This window comes from Gavialis gangeticus, unplaced genomic scaffold, assembly GCF_001723915.1.
Source record: "Gavialis gangeticus isolate Ggan-Ray unplaced genomic scaffold, GavGan_comp1, whole genome shotgun sequence".
NCBI classification, from domain to species: Eukaryota; Metazoa; Chordata; order Crocodylia; family Gavialidae; genus Gavialis; species Gavialis gangeticus.
The window spans coordinates 53,168,715-53,178,081 of NW_017729030.1; the positions used below are offsets into that span (position 1 = coordinate 53,168,715).

The 9,367-nt window shown below is 43.4% G+C and overlaps 1 protein-coding gene and 1 long non-coding RNA gene across 2 annotated transcripts in view; one reads left to right on the forward strand and one right to left on the reverse strand.

The window, feature by feature from the left end:
- The window catches only part of FBXW7 (F-box and WD repeat domain containing 7), a 300,503-nt gene that overhangs the window by 233,622 nt on the left and 57,514 nt on the right, over window positions 1-9,367 (reverse strand). The window lies entirely within an intron of this gene.
- The window catches only part of LOC109301219, a 13,477-nt gene continuing 8,773 nt past the window's right edge, over window positions 4,664-9,367 (forward strand). The window contains exon 1 of the long non-coding RNA XR_002098473.1: window positions 4,664-4,798. This is a non-coding gene — a long non-coding RNA (uncharacterized LOC109301219). The remainder of the gene's footprint in view (window positions 4,799-9,367) is intronic.

Consider the following 9,367-nt stretch of genomic DNA (forward strand, 5'->3'; position numbering starts at 1 on the left):
CAAGACCTCTCTGGACCTGTTAGTGATGCCCCTGTTGATGCATGACAGGGTGTGGTTGGCTCTGCCTATTGCTTCATCGCATTGGCAACTCATATTCATCCTGGAGTCAATCATGACTCCAAGATCCCTCTCTGCCCCTGTGCTGCTGAGAGGGTCAGCCCTTAACCTATAGCCATAATGGGCCAGACTTGGGCCATGCAAGGAAGAAGCATGCCAGTGTTGGAGCAGGGTAAGCTGGGGAGGGCAGAGGCTGCAGGGGAGGGAGACGGGGGAAAGAGGTGGCAATGAGTAAGGGCAGAAAGAGGTTGTGGGGAAGGAGGCAGGCAGCAGCTGCAGCTCTGGGCCAGAGCCTGAGTCATAGCAGCCACCTGTGCCCCAGCCCTTCCATCTCATACTTAATTCCAAGATGAGAGGCTCTCCCCCCCACCCTCATGTTAAACATTGAGAGAAAAAAAAAACCTCATCTTGGATTTGAGTAAATATGGTAGTACTCCTCCAAAAAGAGCAATTCAGACTTTAAGAAGGCAAGTTAAGATATTTGGCCTGCCTTTTTCATATTTCTGATAAAGTAAGCAGAGTTAAATTTTCTCAGGGGTAGGTTTTGGCAAAGATAAAAGAATGGCAAACTGACTGGACGACAAAAAAAATTCTTAATAAAAGAAGATACAATGACCACATTATACTCTAGAATCCTGAGGTTTCCACTTACAAATATGATGCCATCTTAAAATTATTCTTAAGATTCTGGAGGTTAAAATGTGATTTAAAATCAAAGCTACCACAAAACTTGCTTTTCTATTAATAGAGCAGTTTCCAAGCAGTAAAACACCACAGACTTTAAATAACAGCAGTATTCCTTAAACCCATTAGTATTCCCCCCCCTTTTTTTTTTTACCCAGAGCCTACATCTATTTAGCAGGTATACTGGGCAATAATGATCACTCATGCTCATTCTTACCAAAACATCCCTGTCACCCAAAGTTACTGGGAACTGCAGTAAAAAAGGAGACGAAATAGCACGCACCTTTTTACACAGACATACGAGACATGACATAGAGATGCATGTGTGCCCTGACACATCATGGACACTGTTCAGTTGTTAGTAAGCAAGACTGTGATAGATCCAGATTACAGAGACATCAATACAGCCATGCTACCTTTAGCCCTGTGGCACAGTGAAGAGAGCTCATTACGCATGTGCTACACAGCTGAAGAGGGTATGGCCACAGTCCCTTGCTGTGATCCTGGAGGCCAGTGAACTCTCAGAGCTCACTGGCTTGTCAGCACAGCTCCATATGTATCAGCAGCTCTGAGTTCACTGGCAGTCCCTACAGTCAGCTCTGGATCTCCCGCAACCTCCCCCCAATTTGACAGCAGAGGAAGAGAGGGGACGAGTGGTGGCAGAGCATATACAATCCCTGAGCTCTGTGGAAGTGAAGATTAAGTGTCACTGCTGTTTATTATCCCTTCCTTTCCCTTGTTGCTGAATTCATGGAAATGAGTGAGGAGGCATGCAGGGAGAACTCAAACAAACAGCAGCAGGCTCCGGAGCTGCTTAAAAAGTAGGGACTCTGGGCAGACCCCACACTGATGGGTTCACAGACTAGGAACTGAAATTACACATAAACTGATGTAAGTGATCAAAAACCAGTTCAAATCTGTAACAAAACAGAAGTTCAGTGCACATAAACCACTTTCAAAATGGCCAAAACCAGTTTAAGATAAACTTGGATATACTATCAGACTTAACTGATTTAGGTTAAACCAGTTTATTGAACTTCTGTTCCAGATTCTCTCCAGATTCAAGTTAACTCACAGTCCCCCAGCATCCAAGAATGCTTTGCATCTCCCCCAAAAATGCCCCCTCACAGGGTGGACAAGCTAGCCATGGCCCAAGCTGTCCACTCCAGCTGAGCAGGGAGGCGTGCTTTCATGCCCCCCCAATCCCACTCCAGCTTCTGACCTGGGCCACTGCAGGCATGTGGCTGCATTTCTGAAATCAAAAGTGAATGTCTGTTCACCTACGCAACTTAGACAAACCTGCAAAGATTTAATTGATTCAGCCTAGGGTTTTTAGATTGTCTGTATTTTGCCACAGAGCCCAGGGCACATGCATAGGTCTCAGCTCACTGGGTATGCAGCACACAGCCAAAGGGGGGAGAGGAGAGAGAGGAAAGAAGAGGGGAAACACACCACTACAACGCCTCTGGATCCACCCCTGAATAAGCTCAATATTTGAATAGTCATACGTGGAAAAACTGAACTCGCCCCCAGCAATCAAACTGGATAAGTAGTGTCTATTCTAAGTTCTACCCACAGAAGATAAAATGAGAAGCTACTCATAGTAGATTGCACAGATGATCAAACTATGATCATATGCACTCTGCTGGAATTCAAGTACAGGTCAAGCAAGTGACCCCCAACTGAATTCCCAGTACAAATCTGTCGGGGACATGTGTTGACAGTAGTGGATGAGCAACAGCTGCATTAACCTCCATACTACCACTGCCATCTCTGAGGCCTGCAGGCCAATGAAGACCAGTGAGGAGGGGTGAGCTTGACACCCCTCTGCTAGGGTATTCTCTTAATTCTTGTCAGATGCAAATTTAAGATGCTAAATGTTCAGAATATGCTATTCCCAAAATTTTTCTTCAAACTGAAGGAAAGAAGAGGTTGACAGAAGAAAAAAGTTGCTTCTTTGTAAGGTGCAGGGAATGAAGATTTAGAGTATCCTAGCCCCTAAAGTGTAATTCTTTGGGTTTCCCAGCTTGTAAACAAAGCTTCATGTACTCTTCAGCAACTATGCCTACTTTCAGCATTATTAGTCTGAAGTGAGGCAGGATGGCACCTTAGGATGCCTGTAGATGGGCAGAGATGCTGCTCCAATGCATTGTTATTACAACGCATCAGAACAGACTCAATTAACAGTTTGCTGGAGCATGCTAATTAGCGCACTCTAGCAGCCTCCATGTCTCGAGTATTCAGCATTCACACAAACAAAAAGCCATGATTAAAACAACAATTTCATGGAAAAAGGGATCCTGCTGGCAAGTTGTGTGTGATGATCATGGAGGAATTTACGTATTAACCAGTAAACCTCAGAAGAATTTGACTATCACCTCAAGCCAAATTCCAAACCTGCTGGTCCCCACAACAATAGCAACTGTAGTTGGAAATGGCATCGCTCCCTGACCATAGCTAAGATTCCTGTTGCTACTTTGGAAATATCTGACTTTCCTGAGGATAAAGCTAAAGATTCTTTAAAAAGGTGTAAAAAGTTGCCATGAACCACAATACCTCCTACATAAAACCAATTAGATATTAGGTTGAGATCTTTAGCCTTGATAGCTGCTTCTGAATATCAACTAGCTTTTCTCACAACAGAGGTGTTAAAGTAAGATCATTCTCAACAGTCAGTAATCCTTGGATTGGCAAATTTCATCATCCATGAGATTGGATTTGATTTCCAAGACCGACGTATTTTCACAGAAAGGGAAAGAATGAAGAATATCTACAGCCATTTTGCCACCTAGGGAAAACTTTGACATGTGCATCCCAACAGCCAGTTCCATACAGCTTTTAATCTATTCAGTTCTACAATGTGGTATCATGAGGAAATTGACCTGAGTATGCAAAACATATTGCGTCCTGAAGCGTGAGAAGAGAAAATTCATGATTCTTTTTCTCAATGTAATTTCAAGCATTATTTAGAATATCCAACCTTGTTTCGAAATAGAATCATAGAAAATAAGGGCTGGAAGGGACCTCAGAAAGTCATCTAGTGAGTCTAGTCCAACTCCCTGGTCAAAGCAGGACCATTCCCAGCTAGATCATCCCAGCCAAAGCTTTGTCTAGCCAGGTCTTGAAAACCTCTAAGGACAGAGATTTTACCATCTCTCTGGGTAACCTGTTCCAATGTTTTACTACCCTCCTAGTGAGAAAATTCTTCCTAATATCTAACCTAAACTTCCCTTGCTGCAACTTGAGACCATTGCTCCTTGTTCTGTCATCATCTGCCACCACTGAGAACAGACTAGCTCCATCCTCTTTCAAACCCCCTGTCAAGTAGTTGAAGATTACTATTAAATTCCCTCTCAGTCTCCTTTTATCCAGACTAAATAAACCCAGTTCCCTCAGCCTCTCCACATAAGTCATGTGTCCCCTCACCATTTTTGTTGCCCTCCACTGGACTCTCTCCAATTTATCCACTTCCTTTCTGTCGTGGGGAGCCCAAAACTGAACACAGTACTCCAGATGTGACCTCACCAGTGGTATATAGGGGGGAAGAATTACTTTCCTGGAGTTACTAGCAATTCACCTACAGTGCAGCCCAGGATGCCGTTAGCCTTCTTGGTAACAAGGGCACACTGCTGGCTCATATTCAGCTTGTTGTCCATGTAACCCCCAGGTCCTTTTATGAAGAGTTCCTGCTCAGCCAGTCAGTCCCGAGCTTGTACTGGTGCATGGGATTGCTCTGTCCTAAGTGCAGGACTTTGCACTTGTAACCTCATGAGATTCCTTTTGGCCCAAACCTCCAATTTGTCTAGGTCACTCTGAATCCTAACCCAACCCTCCAGCATATCTACTACTCTCCCCAGCTTGGTGTTATCTGCAAACTTGCTGACGGTGCACTCTATGCCACCTTCCAGGTCGTTGATGAAGACACTGAATAAAACCGGCCCCAAGACCGATCCCTGGGGCACTCCACTTGATACCAGCTGCCAACTAGACATCAAGATATTGATTATTACCCTCAGAGCCCAATGCTACAGCCAGTTTTCTATCCACCTTACAGTCCGTTCATCCAACCTATACTGCCTTAGCTTGCCTGCAAGAATGTTGTGGGAGACCATATCAAAAGCCTTGCTAAAAACCAAGGCGTACCACATCCACAGGTCTCCTGGCATCCACAGAGCCAGTCACTTCATCATAGAAGGCAATCAGACTCATCAGGCATGACCTGCCCTTGGTGAATCCACGCTGACTGTTCCTAATCACCATCTTCTCCTCCAAGTACTTAGAAATAGATTCCTTGAGCATCTGCCCCATGATTCCTTGAGGATCTGCTCCTAGTTATTTGTCCAAGTTTCCACTTCTTATAAGCTTCCTTTTTGTGATTTAGTTTACTGAAGAGCTCCCTGCTAAGCCAAGCTGGTCTTCTGCCATACTTGCTAGTCTTCCTGCACATCAGGATGGTTTGTTCCTGCTCTCTCAGTAAGGTTTATTTAAAATACAACCAGCTCTCCTGGACCACTCTCCCCCTCAGACCGGCTTCCCAAGGGAACATGCCCAGAAGTTCCCTGAGCCTGCTTTTCTGAAGTCTAGGGTCCTTACTCTGCTGCTCTCCATCCTTCCTTTTCTCAGGATTCTGAACTCAGTTGTCTCACGGTCACTGCTGCCCATGTTGCCATCCACTACACATTCCCCACCATTTCTTCCCTCTGTGAGCAGCAGGTCAAAAAGAGCATGGCCCCTAGTTGGCCACTCCAGCACTTGTACCAGGAAGTTGTCCCCAACACTCCAAAAACTTCCTGCATTGCCTGCGCACTGCTATATTGCCCTCCTAGCAGATGTCAGGGTGACTGAAGTCCCCCAGGACAACCAGGGCTTGTGATTGGGAAACTTCTGCTAGCTGTTTGAAGAAAGCCTCATCTGCCACTTCCTCCTAGTCTGGTGATCTATAGCAGACCTGCACCACGAGATCACCCTTGTTGCTCTCCTCACTAACCCTAATCCAGAGACTTTCAACCTTAACCCAGAGAATTTCTAATTTCATACTGAAGCTCTAAGCAATCATATGGCCCTTTTACATAAAATGCAACTCTTCCACCTCTTCTCCCCTGCCTGTCCTTCCTGAACAGCTGGCACTCATCCATAACAGTGCCCCAGTCATGTGAGCTCCCACCATGTCTCTGTTATTCCAATTATGTCCTAGTTCTGGGACTGTGCAAGGACTTCCAATTCTTCCTGCTTGTGTCCCAGGCTCTCTGCATTTGTGTACAGGCACCTGAGGTAACTAGTTGATTTCCCTGATATCTCAGAACATGAGAGATTGCCCCCTCCTGCTTGCTGTTCCTCCATGTCTCCCACTTCCCCACTTACCTCAGGGCTTTAGTCTCCATCCCCCGGCAAACCTAGTTCAAAGCCCTCCTCGCTAGGTTACTGAGCCTGTCTGTGAAGACACTCTTCTCTCTTTGTCAGGTGGATCCCATCTCTTCCCAGCAATCCTTCTTCTTGGTGAATATATACTAAACTACTTCCCCTATTCTACAACTCAGGTTTTTCTATGAATGAAGATACCACAAGTTGATTTTCTTGTTTCCTTTAAGTTTCTCATACATATTTTCTTATTGACAAGGCCTCAAGAACAAGTTGACAGACATTTACCTCTAGTTAAGCAGGTCTAGAAAGTAATCATTTGCTTATTGTTTCTGCCTGGTTCTGTACTCTGGTTATTCTGAATAAGAATTCTGCCCTGGCAAACCTATGTTGAAGAGAAAGAAAGTCCTTCTACATTGGGAATTCCTTCAGATCAATCAGAGAACACAGAACAAAACATACAGCAAATAGCTGTTTGTCTTCTAATGTCTCCAGAGAATCAGACAACTAGACAGACTTTAAAAAGTAAAACATTCAGAAACATTTGATTACTGGTTGCTGTAAAGATGAATTTGCATACATCAACATCAGAATTGTTTAGCATTAGACACAGGAAATTCATTGCAACTTTCTACCCTCCATTTGTTCCCCACATGTTTATACTTAGAATCACAGATTTTATTTGGGTAAAAAGTATTGAACTGTAAGCACTCCTGTTTTAAGTATTCCATCCTAACTCTTTAGTGTTATTCACCATCAAATGTGTTTTTAGTAATCCCTCAGAGGTTAAAAATCCAGATCTTCCTCCACAATCTTACCCCTGCCTCAGTTAATGCATTCTGCATGAGTGAATCACAGAAAAATGTTAATTTATAAACACCAAAAGGTTATGAAAAGTTTGAATCACAAAAAATCCAAGTTTAAAAATAACATTCATTTGTGTCCTATATACCCTCTATCTTTCTGGTACCACGAGCTGGATCTTTGTAACAACAGAAGCTGGCAATGTTTAATATCAGAAAACATTAACAGATTTTAACAAAAGGGAAAGGGTTTTGCTTACTTGCTCCTTTTCTACAAGATCATATTCTAGTAATCCTAGAAGGAGAACCATTTCCTCCAGGTAGGAAAATGTAAAGGCAATCCATAACAGTGTAAGAACATGAACATTCTGTAAAACTGACTTCCTGGCTACACATTCTACCTCCACAGGCAACGAAGGCACCAAGATTAAGAATAAATAACGTCTCTAAATAACACCACAGACAAGAATGCAAAATCCAAATCTAATGCTGGGTATTAAGTGGAGAAAATATTTTCTTTTATCAACTTCCTTCCAACACAAAGAGGAAATGAGTTTCCAAATTTATAGAGATGCCTCACATATTTCCTTTGCAGACTGAGCTTCTCAGTTCAGGAAGAAAGACCACTAAAGTTTGTAACTGCAACGATTTTCTCTATGATCACTATGGAACTCTGCATACATATACCTTGCAGTGGTTCGGTGTGCATTCTTAACCCTGTCTACCTTGTGATAAGCAAGAGAATCAGAAGTCACTTTTCTTTCCTCGTAAATCTGTAGCACTCTAATGCATGAAAGAGAAAAGACAGAACAAGAGGCAAGTAGACTGATACACAAATTGAAGAATGAAGGCATGGCAGAACACCAAGTATGTCAAACTGTCTACAGCATAAAAAAGGAAAGGTGCCTAGCTTTCTCTTGCATGTATACAAGAGGCCACATTGTCCAGAACAATGAGTATATCCACACACACACCCACACACGCACACAAAAATCAAGGTCTGATTATGACATTTTTGCTAACTTAATCTAGTGAGAACAAGTAATGGTGACTGTGACACTGCAAAAGTATGGGTTTAGCATGTGCCAGTGACCAGAGTGTGTAACCAAGGACCTTCGCTGCTATTGTTACTGACACCAGCTAGAATGAGTTGGCATAAGTAGATGAGCACATGCTACAATCACACCTCAATTTTGCTATGGGCACATACCCTGCAACCAAGCCCTACAAGCTGCTTCAAAGAGCATGACCACAGCACTGCCCAAGGACCAGAAGAATGCTTGCTCTCATGGACTTATTTTATAATAATAGGCAATCATTTGGGTCTCTGTGGCCACACATCATTTGTCCCTGGTCAAGGTGTGCCTGTGCTTGTCCTGGAACAGAAATGCCCTGGGATTGGCATGTACACACATCGGCCTTCTAATCAGGGTTTAGCGAGCAGTTGAATTCACTGACACTTTTCTGTCAATGATTCAAAGATATAATCCTGGGAAAAAAAACTGTTCAGATGCACTTTGCGATGTCCCAGGATAAACTCTTAGTACTTCTTATCCTATGAACCTTTTTAGGATTTATCCCAGGACAATGGACATGGACATCAGAATGACTGCATTTTGTCCCGGGGCAAAATGGTTCATTCCGGAACAATTGTGATGTCTGTTTATCAGTTGAACAGGGAAGGGGATATTACTTTATACCAGAAGGCTAGAAGCTAATGTAAGCGTAAATACACTGGAGAATGTGAGGCACCATTTGGAAAAATCCCAAGCTACCTGAAATTTAGAGCAAAAAAGGTGTTTAGGAAAAAATAACCTCCTTTCTCTCCTTTGCTCATAACCATTACTATCAGAAGTAGAGAAGCAAAAGACTTAATTCCTTTTGCAGTTACTTCAGCTGACTTGTCAACACGAAGACAAAATGCCTGCTTACAGACATAACCCCTCACTCCACCCAACACAGCACTTTACTTTAAACTCTCTGCATTCTTGTGCTGAGCCCAGGCATGTCCAGAAGAGGCACTGCGTTAGTTTGACCCCGCTTGCCCAACATTTGTATAGATCACGCGCTCCAGTGGGGCTTTTTTGGCACTTTTAGCTAATAGCTGATTGAATCAGCTATTCGGTAAAAGTGCCAAAAAAGCCCCACTGGAACGCATGATCTATACAGATACTGCAGAGCTGAGTCAAACTAACATGCTGCCTCTTCTGGTAAAGCACAGTTTTATTTTTTTTTCCTCACATCTGTCAGCAGCCATTATGGCTAAAACTGAAAAGAGAAAAACCTGAAAAACAAACACTTTGAGTCTTGTCTTGTTTAAGCAGAGATACTGTAACTTTCACTGTCCTGCTGAAGCAAAAGCTTCAGTTTACTGAACTGACAGCTCCAGACGGCCTCTATATCTGACCAGCAGGCGGAGCAACCCATCTGTTACAATGACAAGCTACTGGGGGGGGGGGGGTTAA